The 20939-nt window shown below is 40.1% G+C and overlaps 1 protein-coding gene across 2 annotated transcripts in view; it reads left to right on the forward strand.

The window, feature by feature from the left end:
• syt1a (synaptotagmin Ia) overlaps nt 1-20939 on the forward strand; it is a 242837-nt gene that overhangs the window by 126290 nt on the left and 95608 nt on the right. The gene's annotated exons all lie outside the window — the stretch shown is intronic.

Below are 20939 nucleotides of genomic sequence, written 5' to 3' on the forward strand. Positions count from 1 at the left end.
GATAAATCATATTGTTTGGTGGATGCCGTTTGAACCAGAGTAGCAGCATGGAGGTCGGGTCGTCACCAAAATAAATAAATAAGTGGTCCGAAAAAAGTTAATGACAAAAAAAATACACATAGCCTTCCTCAGGCAGTGTGTTTGTACCGGGGACTGGAGACCCCCCTTTAATTCAAACTGTAAGAAATGATCGGGGAATCCCTCCGGAGTGGAGTCATGACGACTGGATATGAATTATGTTTTTGTATTTGGTGGTTTGTGTCCCAGCTGTCGATCAGCTGTGCGCAGCGTCTCCACTGCAGCCTGTGCGTCTCAACCCCCCCCCAACCTATATCCACCAGTTAAAGGAAATACAACTAATGTGTTGTGTTATATTAGCTGTACAATTTACCACATTTGGTGTTCTTAGTTTCCATACCTCCTGTGTTTTACGAGCGACTTATCAAGTCTTGGCAAACGGCATAAAACACGATTAATCATGATAGTATAAACCATGCTCGTATCTACAACCTATAGAAATGCAACGGCGTCAGTTTAGACGTAATTCTGTCCTCCTGCTTACCGCATCATTTATGAGAAAACATTTCATAACATTAGCACAACATATTCGAGGTGGTTTTAAATAACATATCCGTATTTATTTATTTCTCCAAGTTATGTTTTTGTGTGCACTGAGGAGTCACAAATAGGCGTTTGTTAAATCATTTAAAGATTGGCTTTAATCAATTTGTGAAAATGAATTATTCATATATGATAAATGAGAGGTAACATTTTATTTATGGTATTATTTCCACATATTGCTCTCCATTCTTCCTTCTGCCAACGGTGTCGCAGTTTCTCGTCTCTCCCGTTTTTGTGCTTAGTGCGTACGCATGGGTTAGAGTTTGCGTGGAGGTCCGACCGCACATTTTCCCGTCAAGTTAATATTTTATAAATCGCAAACATTGCCTAGAAACTGGCGTACGCCATTTTTTGAGCGTAAATCCCTTTATAAATGAGGCCCCTGAACAGGTGGAATGCATGATTGGAGGAAGGTGAAGTGATGTTTTCTTCTCATATTGTTTCGTAAGAACGCTTTCTTCATTTTGAAGGTGTTAAATGGTGTAGTCTTTAATTTTGTACGATTGTTCTAGAAAGTTTCCAGAAAGAACCATGCTAAATACTAGTGATGGTTGAAACCAAAATGAACAATGATAATAATTAATAATAAGAAATATTAATAATATTAATATAATAATATTAAAAACCCTGGAGATCAACAACTTAATGCAGAGTCAACAAAACTAGCTTAAATATCTCATAACTTTTGTCTTTATTCATTTTACTTATAGAAAGTACCAGCAAGGACACATGTAAATAACTAGGAGGCAAAATAAAAAATAATGATCAAAGAGACACATAAAGTACACTTTTTGTGTCTTATTATCATTTTGTGACCTGTTAGATTTGGAAGATCCAACACTGTTCTAGTTGTGAGATTAATTTGTCCAAAAGTTACTCCTACACTAATCTTCTGTTGTTAAAGAAGAGACAAAACAAATGAAATCTCAGTATTATTATGCTTAGTTCCTCCGTGTATCATAACAAAGACTTAAATGACTGGCTACTATTATAGCACCATTAAGCAAAACTAATGGACTCGTAACTAACAACCTGAAAGGTATTTCTTTTTCATTTCATGGTGCGGCCTCGGATGTAGCTGGGTCTCTGTGCTGAGCCTGGGAGAGCAAAAGAGATGTCTCTGTCTAGCTGACGGCAGCCTGAGCCAAACCACCCAGATGCCTGCTTAATGCTGCATAGTGGGCTCTAAATTGAACATGGAAGTATAATTCTGGGTGTCTGTTTGTTGATTTTAAATCACCGGTGAACCTTCTGCCTGTGCGGCTTCATCAACGCTCCCCCACTTCAGAAGGGATTTTTAATTCCTCCCTCCTGTGGCTGATGCAATTGTTCCAATAGAGAATGAGGAAAATATTTCTATGTGGTATCCTCTGTGCACTATATCTGTCGAGACTACTTCACAAAGTCTATTTAGTTAATGTGTATCTTCATCATTAACACTACAAAACTAGGTTTGCAGTCGAGTTGCTAGGTAACACGACGCCTCCTAAGACTAGGCTGTTATTTCTGAAAACTACGTCAGGTTTTTTCACTCCTCTAAGAATAAACACTGTTCTCACAAGCTGCTTTGTTAGACAGACACATTGAGGAATCCGGGCAAAATAAAGCTAAAATATCATCATCTAATTTATCAAGGAGAGCGAATATGATATCTCAACATACAGAAACCTACTGTAGATGTGAGAACACAACATTTAATTGAACCTAAATACCTTGAGCAGAACATAAGGGACACGCATCGCTCTCCTAAACATACTTCAGTGCAAGAACACAACATGACACTGTAATTGTTGCAGAGTGATGTGAATGACGCATGTGATGTGAGCCTCTTAGGTAGAGTCCAAACAAATTCCTGAGTGCTTTTCCCTCAGGAGGATAAAAGCACCAAAGCCCACTCTGCCCCTCTGGAGTAATTGTCACAGTGGGAGTCAACTTGCCACCGCAGTTCCTGTGAGCCGGGCCTATCTGCACATCGGCAAACTTTCGTGCTTTCTTTTTTAAGCCCACCCAAGTACTCATCTTGAAAAGGGAACAAAATGACAGCATTTAAAGTAATTTTTCCGCTGCTTTCTTACTACAACCATGTCCCACTTAAAGGTGAACAAGCAGCAGGCGTCTTTCAGGGCATCTACTCTCGGTAATAGCAGTGAGGCAGCAGGAGCAAATACAAGCTCAGTTTGGCCCTCAGAGGCACGGACGAGAAGTTGCTACACTCAGTCACGATGTTGAGTCAGTTGAAAAAGAAAAAAACACTTTCAAAGTGAAAGCTTATTGATTTAATTTTTCCACCAAAAGACATGACAGCTGGAGAGCTATCAAGAGCTACTTCTTGTCACTGGGAGAGGATAAGTGCCCAAATTCACTGTGGCAGCTGTTCAAAAATGATGAGGATGGTGATGGGAAACCCCTAGAGCTACAGGTGTACCTGTCCTTCCTCAATAATGTTGATGTTGTGCTGCTATTGGAGAGAGATGACGGGACCGTATGTGAGCTATATGACATCATGCTCACTCTCAAGACAAAGCTCCAACAACGACAGATTGATTCCTTCTTTGGAATGGAGACCAGTGCTATCCTCCAACAGTTTCCAGACCAAAAGGCAGCAGCAATCAAACATGATCTTTCCAAGTTCTACCAGGCTGCTCTCAACTACCTTGAGAAGTGGTATGACTTCACAGACAACAACTACCAGAAGAATGTTGCAAGCTTGGCACTGAAGAGCAAGTTCACATTCTCCCATCTCTGTGATGCAGTGGAGGTCCTACAGATAAGGGGGAAACTAGACATGGATGAACTGTATGATGAATACTGTGTGACTTTGCCACGCCAGCAGGACGTTGTGGAGAGAAGAGCCTGTTGTGGAGAAGTGGTCCACCTTGCTTCAAGGCACAAACACACCAAATCTGACTGCTGTGGCATCCTTTCTCTTAAGCATCCCCATCACTAATGCTTCGGTAGAGAGAGTGTTTCCCTCATCAGCGTGGACTGACCAGCGGAACCGGTGCTCTGTGGAGCTTATCAATCTGAAATTCAAGTCAAGATCAACTTTGAATACAGTTGTAAGGAATTCTACACCTATGCACTCAAGGAGAAGGCCTTATTGGAAGCTGCGCGCTCAAGCAAAAAGTACAAAGTCAAGAAGAGCATCTAAGTAAGATTTAAACTTTGTTTAGAATAAAGATTAAGAGTAGGATATTGTGGGCCAATGTGGTGTTAGATTTTAATACGGTGCTGCTATTCTTGTCTTTCTGTTTCACTGCCAGGTGCTTTCCATGGTGCTGGAAGTGCATAGCCTGTGTCAGAGTCCTGCACGGGTCTGATTTTCAAGACCCGCTCCCGCCCCGCACCCGCAACGTGCAATACCGAACCCGCCCCGCTACCCGCACATATTGCCAATTAGTTCCGCAACCCGACCCGACCCGTCGGCACAAGATCCGCAACCCGACCCGAACCCGCATAGCCTAGATATATGAGTAGTGAAAACGTGCAATTATTAACACATGCAGTTGCATATTTGTCTCAAAAAGCGTGGGATGTTGGTTCTTTTCTCCATCTAGGATGACACCAAAAGCCTCCCAGACGTTGGATTTCGCTCTTGAGGAAGTGTTATTGAAAATGCTGTATTCTCCACTAGAGAGCTTCACCTCAGCCATTTCGAATGTGGCGCGCACAGCAGCAGATTGATGCGCTGCAGAGGTTATGATTATGCACGGTCCCGCGGGGGAGAAGTCTGAGGATTTAAACATTAAACTAAATTATTATTATTTTAATATATTTATTATGCAATACCCGCGACCCGACCCGCATCATCTTTGTTTTACCCAGAACCGAACCCGGAAAAAAGCGTTTGAAAAAATACCACCCGCGAATCACCTTTTTTGCGGGGTACCCGACCCGATGCAGGACTCTGGCCTGTGTGGGGGGGGCCACCTGTGTGCTGTGTGACAAAACTGAAAGCTATTTTATTTTATGTATTATTATGTTTTTGTTCCCTCCTGGCCAGTTTTGATTTGTATTTATGGTTTTATTTTATCTATTAATTTATGTTGTGCCTACTTTTACAGGTAATACACTAGTTGAATTAGGAAGATACATTTCTAAACACTTGAAGTGAATAGTGCCTGCTGCCTTGGTTAGCCTTAGTTTACTTGTTACTTGTTACTGCATTTTGACTGCACTTTCTGCTCTGTTGCTATATATTTGTTAAGTTTTTATCTGCACTGATTAGTGGATGCTGTTGAATAAACCAAATGAAACGGAATAGAAATTCATTTTGTCCCACATTGTCCCACACAAACATACTCCTTGTCCCACATTTGGTTTGTTGGGACCTGGTCACCCTAGTTGAGCCTGAGAGCAAAGCGCTGCTCTCAGGGTTTGAGAGAGTCCATTTGTTGGCCAGATCGTAATGTTACGACTGGGGCACACAAAAACTTATAGGACCCAAATGCACGACTCCAGACAAAAGATGATTTCAAAAAAGGTTTTTACTGTGGTGATAAGCAAGGTAATCCATTCTCAAGGTTCAAAAACAATCTGGCACTGAGCACAGGGAACACGCAGAATAAATACACAAACAAGGAACTCTACAGGTGCAAACATAAGGGCGGGCAGGTAATCAGGTCCGTGAGCATAGTGACAAGGTAGGAGACGAACTACCTGAAAATGAGAAATGGCAAAGTAAACAGGAAATGGCGCAGACAACAAAAGGGTAGCGGACACGGACTTAAACTAAACAGAGAAATATATTAACAGATCTGCCGAGACACAACAATTTTCTATTGTACAGATAAATGTTTAGCTACGATTTTTTTAAGGTGTCATTAAATGCAATTTATAAATGTGTGGGTTTTTGATCCAAACATACAAGATTTTAACAAAAAAACTAAAATAGTGAACATGATTAACAATATACCCAGTAAATATCAGCAAGTTAGTACCGTTCAATGCACTGCTGTGGTAAAGGACAACCATATAGAGCTGCTAGCATGGCTGTGGACTCTTGGTCTGTTTCTTTTTTAAATGCTCAATGAGTCAAAATCGCAATAACACCAATGCACATAGTATTAAATCAGACATTGATAAAGATATGATAACCCAGTAGGTTTAACCTTGTGTATATGTAAAGTAGGGCCTCAATGGCCTAATCAGAGGTGAAAGATAACCCCTATTAGCATTTTCTAATTAAAAGGCTTCCATTAAGTAATTATTTCATTTTTGCTAGCAACGTATATAATCACGATCCCACAGCGGACTGGACCTTTTCTGTCATTGTGCTGGCAGCACAAAATGCTCAGAGTGAAGGTTAGTGTTTAGCCATGTTTCATTTCTGAGGGGACTGACAGCACTCCTGTCTCTCTTTTTTAATCTAGCTGTGTTGCTATTTCATTTCCCCGGCCTTTTCCGGCCTTGCTCATTCTATCAGTGTGATCTTGCTATTTGATAATGGTTGGGTGACACCAGGCAGACACAAATTTCGTGTCATTTGCAGACTTGGGATTCTGTTTCAGGCACATGCTCACTGTATTCCTGTGCAATAAACGGACCATTACTGTCGTTACCTTTTTGGTGATCGCACTATTTTCCAAATAAAGTTGTAAGCTAAGAACTACTCGCTCTTGCTTGTTGCTTACAATAAGTACATTCGACCAGGAAGATACAACCTTGAAGAAAACAGAATCATATAGGTACAATCAGGTTTCATAGAGCCAAACATTTCAAGTGCTACTCAACTTGATTTATTTTAGGATATGCAGCAGTATACAAAGGCTGAATCCCACATTGATGGGATATATATCATAATGAACAAGGAAATGGAGCAACCACAACATAAACTGGAATTTGTCTTGAAAGAAGGCCCCAATAAATGTCAAAACTGAAACCCTATCAAGAACATGCAAATAAAATAAAAATATTGATGCATGCTATGGAGCAGTGTATTGTTAGTGTGTTTATCACTTGGGAAAATACAGCATCAAATGTATACAGCTGTATATAAAGCAGTGCATACATTATTTGAAAAAGGTCAGAAACAGCATAATATAATTTATTGCAACTGTATGCTCATGTGCAGAACAGTTCCTCACTGACTGTGGCGTGCGCTCGAGGCTGCCACTCAGTGTTTAGTAACCATCAGACGCGGTGTCTTGTCTCTGTCAATGCAGCTCTATGATCCTTTTAATGGTGGAAAAAGCTCCCCTCTGGATAAGCTTAAGAGCAGACAACACATGAGGGAGGATGGCCTGGTGCATTCAAAATGGCCACAGGGAAGCCATTTCCCACAATGCTCCAATTCCCCTGGTTCCTTGGTGTCGATCTGTCCTTTGTGAGCCAAAGTGTCTGAGACACATTGCGGTCACCATGGGCTGGAGGAGATATGACAAATACAAAAGACAGACCCTGTTTGCTTCTCTCCCTTGAGAGAAGAACGTCTGGCTCATTGATATTGTCTGAGCTTAGCCGTCAAAGACACTTTTGGTTTATTCACAGCACTGTCAAATTCATTAGTTAAGTTTCACTAAGGTAGCATACATAGATGCTAAAAAAAGAGGTCTTATAAGGTATGAATTATTTTAACTGTATTTCATGCAGTAATTCTTGCATGGATAATGAGGAACAGTTCAACAATCCATGCTGAGCAGCAGGCTAAATCCATTTAAATATACAGTCAACTTATTACAAATGTGATATTTTAATTCAACATCTCAAATGTTAACCTTGAAATAAGACTTGTGAGAGATGTCTCAGAGTCTCACACTCATGTCTTCCGTGAGGCTCAAACCTGCTTTCTCTTGTTACATCAACATGTCATCTGTTGTACCATTTCTTTCCCACCATCAAATTTCACCTCACATTTCCTTAGCAGACATTATTCAATTGACTAGGCGAAGGGTGTGTTTTTAGAAATCTAATGTCCTTAAAGAAGCCAATAGACAAGCACAATATTGTCCCCCAACGTGAAGTGACATGATATTACATGACAGTTTTTAATCTATTGATAGGTCCGTTTTCCTAACTTAACTATCATCTTATAAATGATTCTACGACCTGTTTACCAACTATGATTTGCTTGAAATAAACCAAACTAAGTACACTGCTAATGTGACTGCACTGCACCCAGTATGCTTAGAAAACATCAAACATATGTGCGTACAACACTATTTCTTTATGGTTGAGAGCCTGAAAACCGGTAACTGATTACTGAAAACGGCAAATCTTCTCATGTACCAAAGGTGGCAGAAAAGATTGAAGGCATCATATTAACAAATCCGTTTCATTTTAATCTGTTCCTTGACAGTGTGAAATATCTGGGCCGGGGAAGCATCTGAAACTGCTCTTAGATCAGCTTCTGGTGACTCATCAAAATGCCTGAGCCCAAGGCACTTTCAAACCGAGTCAATGTCAATACTAAGAAACATTTGTTTGGTGTAGCACCACAGGGAGGCTAAAACATCTGAGTTTTGGGAAATGTAATACTGTGAGTGGGCGGGTATGGTTGTGTGTGGGTGTGAGGTAAAGACTGTGGTTCATATCTCTGTTTCAGCTCTACAGGGAGTTTTCTATTCTTTCTGTAGGGGGATTAAGCTGTGGCGGGGTAAAGACTCAAAGACTAGAAGAAGGCCACTCTTACTGCCTGAAGAACATACCGTACAAATAATGCTCTAAACAATATCTGCTCTCCACATTTCTCTCTTTTTTTTATACAATTTCTGTTTTAAATATGATAATAGTAAAGATAATGTTTGACATCCCACATTTTTCTTACATTTCACAAAAACCCTACTCAGACCTGGTATTGTGATACTGAGAACACAACTCTAAGAACAGATGTGAATGCACCTAAGATGCATTGAGGATCCGTTGAAATCTGGTTGCATTATTTTGGCACTGTATTAGCAGCCTTGCCATATTGCAGGACCTCCTATTTAATTGACGTCAGCTGTGTGGGAAAAACAAGGGGTTCAGAGTACAAAGCTCTCTGTTTTTATTTTTGAAAGTTTTTCTCATGGCACAGAAAATAACGAGAGTGAATTTTGTGTTTTGGATGTTATTTACAGGCTGTTGGTGATGTGTCGCTCTCCTCGTTCCGGGGCTCTGCACAGCTCTGACACCCCGCGTCTGCTTTTATCCCCAGCCTTAGGTAGTGAGCGAAATGTGAATCCATTGACAACGTTCATATATATAATAACCTTACATTTTAAGTTCATAAAATCTAATGAACTTAAAATGTAAGTTCATAAAATGTACCCAAAGATCTAAAAAGGCATCACATGCTGATGTCGAGTAGAGAAAAGTAAATCCATAGGCACATAGAAATGACTGAAAGCTTCCTTTGATACTTTATATGATTTTTTTGCAAAATAAACTACTATGATTGTACACAAAACACACCAATAAGAAAATAGAGTTTGTACAATTGTGTACATGCTTATTTACATATAGACAGGAAAGTAAAACCCTATCATAAGTGGTCACTTTGGATGTATGTGGAGACGCCTGCTCATGCCCGGTCAGAACAGGGCTTAAGATACATTTCGTAGTTTTCTTAATGGTTTTATTCATCTTTTGGAACTTTTCCTCCAGTTGTCAGTACCACTGAAGTGTGACCAAAGTTTGAGCTAAGCAGACTTTTGGACATCTCCTGTCTGCAGGCTTCTTTACATTTTACAACTAATGGATTGATAGGCTAACTCTGGAGCAATTGAGCTGCCTCTCATCTCCAGTAAGGCCCATCTCTCCTCCTCTGTGATATAATGACCAACAGCGACGCTATCATAATTGCGCTGAATTGTGTGTTTAGCAAACTTAATCTGGCAGGGTAATATTGAACAGACCACCGGGGTGAACTCAATCATGCTGATGATGCCGCTTCAGCTCGTGATTTTGCATATGCCCAAAAACTGTCGGATGGATTAGTGCGACTGGTGGAAATCATTATCAGTTTTAGACAGGGATTTTCTGATTTGGCTGTTTTTCTCTCAGTTTTCATATCATGTATAATTCGCTCCTCTCGGGTGCATCCCACGAGGTCACTCTGTTTTTGTCTTGCAGATGTCTAATTCCCTTAGTATTGAGCTGAATGGTTGAATGGTTCTGGCTCTTGGTTGTTGTTTCAGCGTCTCGTAATGTCTGGTGGTTCCGCACCAGTTTGGCTTGTGATGAGGGGCCTCATTTATAAAGGGATATACACTCAAAAAATGGCGTACGCCAGTTTCTACGCAATGTTTGCGATTTATAAAATACTAACTTGACGGGAAAACATGCGGTCCTCCACGCAAACTCTAACCCATGCGTACGCACTAAGCACAAAAACGGGAGAGACGAGAAACTGCGACACCGTTGGCAGAAGGAAGAATGGAGAGAAATATGTGGAAATAATACCATAAATAAAATGTTACCTCTCATTTATCATATATGAGGAATTCATTTTCACAAATTGATTAAAGCCAATCTTAAAATGATTTAACAAACGCCTATTTGTGACTCCTCAGTGCACACAAAAACATAACTTGGAGAAATAAATAAATACGGATGTTATTTAAAACCACCTCGAATATGTTGTGTTAATGTTATGAAATGTTTTCTCATAAATGATGCGGTAAGCAGGAGGACAGAATTACGTCTAAATTGACGCAGTTTTGCATTTCTATAGGTTGTAGATACGAGCATGGTTTTATATAGGCTTACTATCACGTTTAATCGTGTTTTATGCCGTTTGCCAAGACTTGATAAGTCGCTCGTTAAACACAGTAGGTATGGAAACTAAGAACACCATATGTGGTCAATTGTACAGCTAATATAACACAACACATTAGTTGTATTTCCTTTAACTGGTGGATATAGGTTGGGGGGGGGAGGGGGGGGGGTTGAGATGCACAGGCTGCAGTGGAGACGCTGCGCACGGCTGATCGACAGCTGGGACACAAACCACCAAATACAAAAAAATTATTCAGATCCAGTCGTCATGACTCCACTCCGGAGGGATTCCCCGATCACTTCTTACAGTTTCTTATAAATGAGGCCCCCAGCGAGGAAAGTGCGTACGGCACTTCCTACGCCGGTTTCCCTTTATAAATCACAATCGACTCGAAATGCGGTGCAGCTTTTGCGGACTCCACGTAACGCCCATATTTGCCTATAAATAGTCAAAGAAACGCCCATTCATTCATTCATTCATTCATTCATTCATTCATTTTGACTGACTGCATGAAGAAGATCGCAGGAAATGACGACAGAATAGCTAAAAATAAGACATCTCACACCGTGTCAGATTGTGGTTATTTTGGGGAGGTCGAGATAAATCATATTGTTTGGTGGATGCCGTTTGAACCAGAGTAGCAGCATGGAGGTCGGGTCGTCACCAAAATAAATAAATAAGTGGTCCGAAAAAAGTTAATGACAAAAAAAATACACATAGCCTTCCTCAGGCAGTGTGTTTGTACCGGGGACTGGAGACCCCCCTTTAATTCAAACTGTAAGAAATGATCGGGGAATCCCTCCGGAGTGGAGTCATGACGACTGGATATGAATTATGTTTTTGTATTTGGTGGTTTGTGTCCCAGCTGTCGATCAGCTGTGCGCAGCGTCTCCACTGCAGCCTGTGCGTCTCAACCCCCCCCCAACCTATATCCACCAGTTAAAGGAAATACAACTAATGTGTTGTGTTATATTAGCTGTACAATTTACCACATTTGGTGTTCTTAGTTTCCATACCTCCTGTGTTTTACGAGCGACTTATCAAGTCTTGGCAAACGGCATAAAACACGATTAATCATGATAGTATAAACCATGCTCGTATCTACAACCTATAGAAATGCAACGGCGTCAGTTTAGACGTAATTCTGTCCTCCTGCTTACCGCATCATTTATGAGAAAACATTTCATAACATTAGCACAACATATTCGAGGTGGTTTTAAATAACATATCCGTATTTATTTATTTCTCCAAGTTATGTTTTTGTGTGCACTGAGGAGTCACAAATAGGCGTTTGTTAAATCATTTAAAGATTGGCTTTAATCAATTTGTGAAAATGAATTATTCATATATGATAAATGAGAGGTAACATTTTATTTATGGTATTATTTCCACATATTGCTCTCCATTCTTCCTTCTGCCAACGGTGTCGCAGTTTCTCGTCTCTCCCGTTTTTGTGCTTAGTGCGTACGCATGGGTTAGAGTTTGCGTGGAGGTCCGACCGCACATTTTCCCGTCAAGTTAATATTTTATAAATCGCAAACATTGCCTAGAAACTGGCGTACGCCATTTTTTGAGCGTAAATCCCTTTATAAATGAGGCCCCTGAACAGGTGGAATGCATGATTGGAGGAAGGTGAAGTGATGTTTTCTTCTCATATTGTTTCGTAAGAACGCTTTTCTTCATTTTGAAGGTGTTAAATGGTGTAGTCTTTAATTTTGTACGATTGTTCTAGAAAGTTTCCAGAAAGAACCATGCTAAATACTAGTGATGGTTGAAACCAAAATGAACAATGATAATAATTAATAATAAGAAATATTAATAATATTAATATAATAATATTAAAAACCCTGGAGATCAACAACTTAATGCAGAGTCAACAAAACTAGCTTAAATATCTCATAACTTTTGTCTTTATTCATTTTACTTATAGAAAGTACCAGCAAGGACACATGTAAATAACTAGGAGGCAAAATAAAAAATAATGATCAAAGAGACACATAAAGTACACTTTTTGTGTCTTATTATCATTTTGTGACCTGTTAGATTTGGAAGATCCAACACTGTTCTAGTTGTGAGATTAATTTGTCCAAAAGTTACTCCTACACTAATCTTCTGTTGTTAAAGAAGAGACAAAACAAATGAAATCTCAGTATTATTATGCTTAGTTCCTCCGTGTATCATAACAAAGACTTAAATGACTGGCTACTATTATAGCACCATTAAGCAAAACTAATGGACTCGTAACTAACAACCTGAAAGGTATTTCTTTTTCATTTCATGGTGCGGCCTCGGATGTAGCTGGGTCTCTGTGCTGAGCCTGGGAGAGCAAAAGAGATGTCTCTGTCTAGCTGACGGCAGCCTGAGCCAAACCACCCAGATGCCTGCTTAATGCTGCATAGTGGGCTCTAAATTGAACATGGAAGTATAATTCTGGGTGTCTGTTTGTTGATTTAAATCACCGGTGAACCTTCTGCCTGTGCGGCTTCATCAACGCTCCCCCACTTCAGAAGGGATTTTTAATTCCTCCCTCCTGTGGCTGATGCAATTGTTCCAATAGAGAATGAGGAAAATATTTCTATGTGGTATCCTCTGTGCACTATATCTGTCGAGACTACTTCACAAAGTCTATTTAGTTAATGTGTATCTTCATCATTAACACTACAAAACTAGGTTTGCAGTCGAGTTGCTAGGTAACACGACGCCTCCTAAGACTAGGCTGTTATTTCTGAAAACTACGTCAGGTTTTTTCACTCCTCTAAGAATAAACACTGTTCTCACAAGCTGCTTTGTTAGACAGACACATTGAGGAATCCGGGCAAAATAAAGCTAAAATATCATCATCTAATTTATCAAGGAGAGCGAATATGATATCTCAACATACAGAAACCTACTGTAGATGTGAGACACAACATTTAATTGAACCTAAATACCTTGAGCAGAACATAAGGGACACGCATCGCTCTCCTAAACATACTTCAGTGCAAGAACACAACATGACACTGTAATTGTTGCAGAGTGATGTGAATGACGCATGTGATGTGAGCCTCTTAGGTAGAGTCCAAACAAATTCCTGAGTGCTTTTCCCTCAGGAGGATAAAAGCACCAAAGCCCACTCTGCCCCTCTGGAGTAATTGTCACAGTGGGAGTCAACTTGCCACCGCAGTCCTGTGAGCCGGGCCTATCTGCACATCGGCAAACTTTCGTGCTTTCTTTTTTAAGCCCCACCCAAGTACTCATCTTGAAAAGGGAACAAAATGACAGCATTTAAAGTAATTTTTCCGCTGCTTTCTTACTACACCATGTCCCACTTAAAGGTGAACAAGCAGCAGGCGTCTTTCAGGGCATCTACTCTCGGTAATAGCAGTGAGGCAGCAGGAGCAAATACAAGCTCAGTTTGGCCCTCAGAGGCACGGACGAGAAGTTGCTACACTCAGTCACGATGTTGAGTCAGTTGAAAAAGAAAAAAACACTTCAAAGTGAAGCTTATTGATTTAATTTTTCCACCAAAAGAATGTGGAGAAATTGCTACCTTATTCCGTTTTGTGTTCAAACAATTGATTTTTCTTAAGCTGTTTACTGAACGCAGCAGAAAGCCAGAACTGAGTACATTTTCATTTCTGTTTGATTATCGTATAGATTATTGTTTTTGCATAATTTAACATAATGGCACATTTTCCTTACGTTGTGCAGCCCTGCTTTCCGTTCCATGCGCTGTGTGAATTCTGAGCTTTGTGATCTTCAAGAGACAAAACCTTTGTGACCTTTACTTCCTGAAATAACATAATTAAAACTGACATCATTCTCTTGGACCATTTTATAGTAGTTTGCATGTAAGGGATGAATAATGCATCTTTTTATTTAGAAAAATGCCAGGAAAGGAAATATAATTAAAAACAGAGAATATCACTACAAGTCGCTGGCATTACACAGGTGCATCCGGCTCTTTTGCTGTCACCATGGAGACGACCCCCCTCTGGCCTACTTTAGTTAGCCTGCCCTTCCAAGCACATAAACATGAATGCAGTTCACACAGTGCTGCGCAAAAGCACACACACCTGCTCTCACATCATGATTTACATTCTGCTGCGATGAACCTGAGGAGGGTAGAATACATGATCTCTTCAGACATTTTCGTCATAACATCTACTTATCACCCGGTGGGCAAAAGGACTCGTACTACAAGGTTGTTCATACATGATGCCCATGAAGGTCATAACAGCTTTATTTTTGTAGCATACTTCATACTACAAAGGCTTTACAATAAAAGTGAAAAAACTAAAAAAATCAGCAATTCAAAAATTAAAAGAATATATTTGTTTTATAAAAATGTAAAAATAAATTGATGTGTACAGTGTCTCCCACAGAATAGGCCCCTTAACCTATTCGGGTGGTCCCCCCCTAAAATAAGATGTAGACAACGTTCTTGTAGCTCTGTGTTGCGTTGTTAATAAGTGAAACACACCGGAGTTGAGGATCTGTGGGGTTTATTCTCCCAAAAATATAATTTAAAATGTAGGCATTTAGCAGACGCCTTATTCCAAAGCGACTTACAATGACCAATTACAGGGACATTCTCCCTGGAGTAACCAAGGGCTAAGTGCCTTACTCAAGGGCAAGTGGTGTTCCAGGCAGGATTTGAACTCGCAACCTTACGATCATCAGCCCACCTCACTCTATCCATTAGACCACACACAAAATAAAATAAAGTAATAACAATAATAATATATATATATTTGTTATCAAATCAAATCAAGTTGTATTTATATAGCACATTTATAAACGATTTTTGGTCGAGCCAAAGTGCTGTACATATAAGCAGCTGTATATCTTGACTGAAGTGGTAAAGGTGTTCCTTGATGTTATCCTAGATCTTTTTTCTTTAATGTTATAGCCACCTTCCCTCCTCACAAAGTGGCTGTTTAGGGTCCCCGGGCCAGTGTGAGGCTTCAGGCATGTGTATGAATAACAATCATGTTTCTTCATGCAGCTATAAGAGTATTTCCTCCAGTGGATGGATAAACCATTGTGGGACATGACAGAGAATGAGATAGGAATCAGCCATCCTTAGTCAAGATGGAGCCCACTCTCAAATGGCGGTCTGCCAACCAAACGCACAGCCATCTCTCCTGCTCCGGCAGCTGCACAGCACACCAGACACATGTCCACATCCATCATGATCATATGTGACCTAAACTGGTCTTCTCCATGAACAATGTCTATATGGAGGCAGTAGTACACAGGTAGTGACACTGTAAACATTGCCCCAGCAAGCATCAGCCTGTATATCAGCATGTAAGTACTTAATGGGAATACTCACTGAGAAACGAGATTTTAGTGTAGCATTGGAGATAAACCTTTGCATATGTTGTGTTGAGGTTTGAGTGGTAACTAGCTGCCATACAACATAAATATCTTTAGGGACTCCATGGCATCTTTCAATCCTTTTCCCTACAATCGAAGCTCCTCCTGACACATTGTGATTATAGTATGTATAGAATGTTTAATGATCAGTGTTAGAGTCAAACCAACGTACACCTTTCTGCTATCATAGTTACTCACTAGAGCACACACATATGTACCCATCCATGATTGAAAGTGGTCCCTAACATCCCCCTTTTATTACTGTTTAACAAGAATGTGATATTGCTTCAACATAACCAGTTATGTTGGCAATTACATTCCTTACAAAAGGAATTTACAAATGAAATGTGTGTGTTCATAGAAGACAGCGTTGGCTTGAGTGACACAGTTGGCTTGTATCCACTGAGTGGGAATGTAGTGTCATTTGAGGACCCCTACATAATAAACACAATACAATGAAATAACATACAACCAAAACCGATACTGTAAATATACGTACTGTATAATCTTCAACAGCCTCCTTAAAAATTGTAGTTATTTGAGACTCACAGAAACTCTGAATCATTTTGCTTCCAATGTCCTCAGATACCTGAGAGCTGCATCTCATCTCCGAAGTTTCTCCTCCTCACTGACAGCGAGTCACCCCCAAAGTACCTTGACACAGTGAGTAAACAAGGCTGCCTCTGTTCATCAGGGTAATCTTGTTTGCTCAGAAGGCAGCAGCACACTGCCACAGGGATAAAGCCCCACGCTGGAGATATTGTGATCCGCTTGTTCATGCCTTTAAAGGAGACGGGGTAGAGTGGTCTTGCAGTCGGGCATGTGTGGACACAAATCTGCGCTATGCTAACCTGCCAGGCTTCATCACAGAAACTCTAGGAGGCACAAGTGAAACTGAACAGACAGAGACAGAAAAAGCACAAAATAACCACAGACTCCGACAGCTCTGTTGTTAGGATTTAAGATGGCCTCTAGCTTGAATACACAAGTTAATGCATTGTGTGCGTATTACTCCAATGACTTACCTTTTTGTTAAAACTAACCCCTGACTGCTGTAATTTGAAACACTGCCTCCACATGTGGCGAGCTTAGCTTTCAAAGTGATCTCTGGGGTTCATAATTACTCTCCCAGTGAGCCGCCATCAGAAGCAGAAGGAGAGTATTGCAAATGTGTCACGACAGAATAACTCATCCGCCAATGCCACAGCTGCTGCAGAGTATACATTCTGCCCAGGTGCAGCATTTCTCCGCCAAAGTCGTGCTTCAAAACTCTTCGGTGTGAATAACCGCGGACCGGGGTGATGGTAGATACGGGGGTAAGAGTCACATAGGAATAGGAGTTTTTCTTTCAAAAACACAAGTCACATGAAAACTGAATGACGCTTCTGGGTCGCAGCAAAGGGAAAAAGACGATAAATAGATAGAAGGAATATAGCAAGAAAAGGACTCGGATTGGAACAGAGTCTTTGTGTCTGGCGTCCTATTTTGAAATAGTATAATCCTCACTACCTGCTAACTTAATTATTTCACTAGGTTTCTGTTACAATTTTGAGTTAAGTGAGTTGGAGGACGTAACAAAATAGCTGTTTGATTAGGCTGCCATGATGCCTGGAGACATACTGTACAGAGGCAGTGTAGTTTAAGCTTTAAATATCTTCACAGTTTGCCCAGTGGAAGTGTCTTGCTTTGAGCAGATGGTAATCCTGGTGGAGACCTATGCACATAGAGATCTGCCTTATGTACATGTAAAGTGGAGCCTGGTTGTTGTGAAGCATGGCGGTTGCTAAGCACTTCAGTTACTGTTAACTGTTTGGAGACACATGGATGGTTTGTAAAGACACACAGGCTTTCAGCATGAGTCTCCTTATTAATGTACAAAGTATATGCTTTTAATGACTTGCAATATGTCAAATATTATTAAGAAAATACAATCTTTACCATCATCTTTCTGAAGTTATTAAGCAATACACAGTTTATTTGTATTTCTTTGTTAGGATCTAATGAAATTCCATAAACACAATTCTGTTTTGACACAAACAATTCAAAACTAAATTGAAGGAGAAGGAGGCATTAATATCAGCTCATGTAAACTGGAAAGCTATGCAACCCTTTTTAAGAACGGCATTCTTTCTGTTTCTGTTGTTTCTTGCCAAATAAATCTGGATTTTAAAATTAAAATACTCAAAGTTGAGCATTATATCTTCCATCAAACCAAATCCTTATTTGTGCCTGGTGTAAAGCATGCATACATTATACATAACACATTCTGGTGTTTTAAATCACACCCAGTTAAGTGTTGAAAGTTGTTTCTGTTGAGTCTCCACATCACTCAAACATCTGGACCCAGCTGACATATCTGGGGCTCTGCTCTCCGCCTGGCTGCCTGTCAGAGAGGAGAAACACTCTTTTGATTGACAGGTACAACTCTTCAAGGTCAGCTTGCTCTACAGCTCGTCCTCTCAGTGTAGATTACTGTGGTAATATCTCTCCTGTCGAGTGTCCCCCCCCCCCCCCCCCACTGCTTCTCAGTCTACGCTCAGATCTAAAGATTGTGTCCTTGCCTCCTCATCATGTCGTAGCATAAGCTACCGCACAGTTTGTTGAGCATGGAGATTGGGCTGTATGTCACATTGCCATATCTCCGAGGCTCATGTCATTCCTGCTGGTGATATCAGTGGTTCTGGCTGAGGAAAGGGAATGGGATGTGGTTTCATGGTTGCAACATAACACATTAGCCACATCCGACTCGGGTCAATATTTTTCATTGGATTTGCATAATTTCAGCTCACTTTTAACAAAGATTATTATCAAATGATCTTTTCTTAAGTCAATTTATGATCAGAATCAGAATTCCTTTTATACAAAGGGGAATTGACATGGTTACATCAAAGTAAAGATATAGACAAAAAATAAAGTGCATGCATATGATAATTAAAATAAAAAGAAGGCAGCCAGTAACAATAGTAATTTGAACTAGGTACATACATATTACACATAAGTGTTATTGAACAACAGTAGTATCATAGTCTTTGTTTGACAGAAAGTACCTGGGTGGAATTAAAGTAAATCTGTTAAAGAAGTGTCAGCTTCATAGTTGATTGAGAGCCCTATGCATCCAGGGAGATGGAAAAGAGTGACCAGTGAATGAAGAAAAAGTGATGAGCAGAAGGATTGGAGGAGAAAATGTGAAAGAACACAGCAGGAAACAGGAACTGTGTTCTATGAGCCTCACAAAAGGACTTGTACAGATGGCTGCTGAAAGCCACAAAGGCAAATAGTCGGTTGCTAGCGACTACTATCACGATGACATGCTCATTGTGTACTCATCATACTATTTGTTATGCATGCATATTTAGCAGCTCATTTCAAATGGGTGACGCATCATTGATTCGTGCACAGGATTGTGTTGTGACTTGCCTGCACTCTGTATGTGATTTACATGTGAGAATAGCTGGAGAGTGTTGAGGGCAGCCCATCAGTGCCCAATAGGATGCCATTTATGATTAATATGAGATCAAAAAAGGCCAACATTGTAAACAAGCATAACATGTTGATCTGGTTTGTCACTATAATTCAAGGACACATTAGAAATTATTTTCATATAAAAAAGTCTGGATGGAAGGATGGACAATGGACAGCTTTACTTTGTAAAATGCTACTAAATGCAACTCAAATACTACAGAATGAGAAATATATAATATTAAACTATATAATATAAATATAATTGTATATTTAACTACTTTAGAATTCATAATGGCTATCATTTGTTACTAGTAATTGGAAGTTATGAAATCAAACGCAATGCATTAGAAGTTGTATTGAATGTGTCTAGTGCTATTTAAAATGGAACTGTTTTACTTTTCCACTTTCCATCCTAATCCATGTTTTCTGATGAGGAATGACAGGTGCATTGGAATATGAATGAATGCCATGCCTGCAAATGATATTCTTTTATACTCCCCTCAGAGAGGTAAGAGGTAATGTGTGTGTCAGTTGGCAGTTAAATACACTTTTCACAGTGTGAGGGGCAGAATAACAGGGCAATCATCAGCAGTCATACTGCAGTCACTCAACTTCAGTGCAGAGTGGTCTTTATAGTGTCACCTCCTACTGTGCTGCCGGACTATTTTTCTAATGTGTGGGTCGTTAAAGCAGGGTTTTTTAATTGATTTTGATAAAACATGGATATTCATGTTCCCCAGAGGATCATTCAGATTCAACAAGTGAGCCAAGATACATCGAATACATGAAAGAGCTTTGACGTTAGGTATTTATCCGTTTCAGAATTCTTCAAAACTACTGCATCTCTGAATCTCTTTAACCAAAGCACACACATTAGGCGTTCTATGTATTTTTTGTAATATTCTTTCAACTTTGCCATTTAAAGGCCTGCCTACCACTTTAAAAACCTCTGATTTAGGACATTTATTTACATTTCACTCCAACCCATATGTAGGCCTTAGCTCACTCTTAACCAACAAAAAGGTCAACCAATGCTGGGGGTTAGTTATAGTCCCTAGATGATGAGACATATTCCTTTTGGCAACTGTCTGAACTTTTATTAGGCTCTAGTATAGTTCATGATTTACCAACAGATATGGTTGGGAAAAGTTATCTTGAATACAAACGGCCAGATTTAGATCATTTTAAATTGTACACATCCACACATCCAGCATTTCAAACGTTTTTTAAATGCCATAAAACACATATTTTTTCTCTTACATTTAAGAAGCTTTAAATCAACTAATTGATTAATTGACTCCAGCTAATCAGTTGAGTTCCCCCCGTTTTTTTTAAAGGATTGTGTCGTGTTATCAGCCTTGAACAATAGGACAGTGAGTGCAGACAGCACCCAGACCCCACACCCCCACCTGGGCTGCACTGTAAATCCTCCCACACCTCCACAGCAGGCAGCCTCTGTCTGGAGCAGATCCCCAGCTGCTCTCCGTCCCAGGTTTCCATCACACGGATGCTCCCCACTGGCAGTTCTCTGAATATGGCCAATTGTCTGTGAAACCAGTCCATCGATAATGGATATCTACCACTCCACCGCGGACATGCAAGCAGTACTGCGGTGATGGAACAATAAACAGGGGGAAAAGATGTAGGCTTATTCATCTGTCTCTGGATCCAGCCCACTGTGCACTTTGATTCTTCAAAGATTTCAAATGTGAAGAAGGCCCTTTGTCTTCTGTACCTGCAGATATTTCTTTGAAGTGCTCCCTTTCTGTTAAAGTGTTACCTCTATATGCTTGTATGT

Source organism: Pseudochaenichthys georgianus, chromosome 23, assembly GCF_902827115.2.
Source record: "Pseudochaenichthys georgianus chromosome 23, fPseGeo1.2, whole genome shotgun sequence".
In the NCBI taxonomy this organism is placed as follows: domain Eukaryota; kingdom Metazoa; phylum Chordata; class Actinopteri; order Perciformes; family Channichthyidae; genus Pseudochaenichthys; species Pseudochaenichthys georgianus.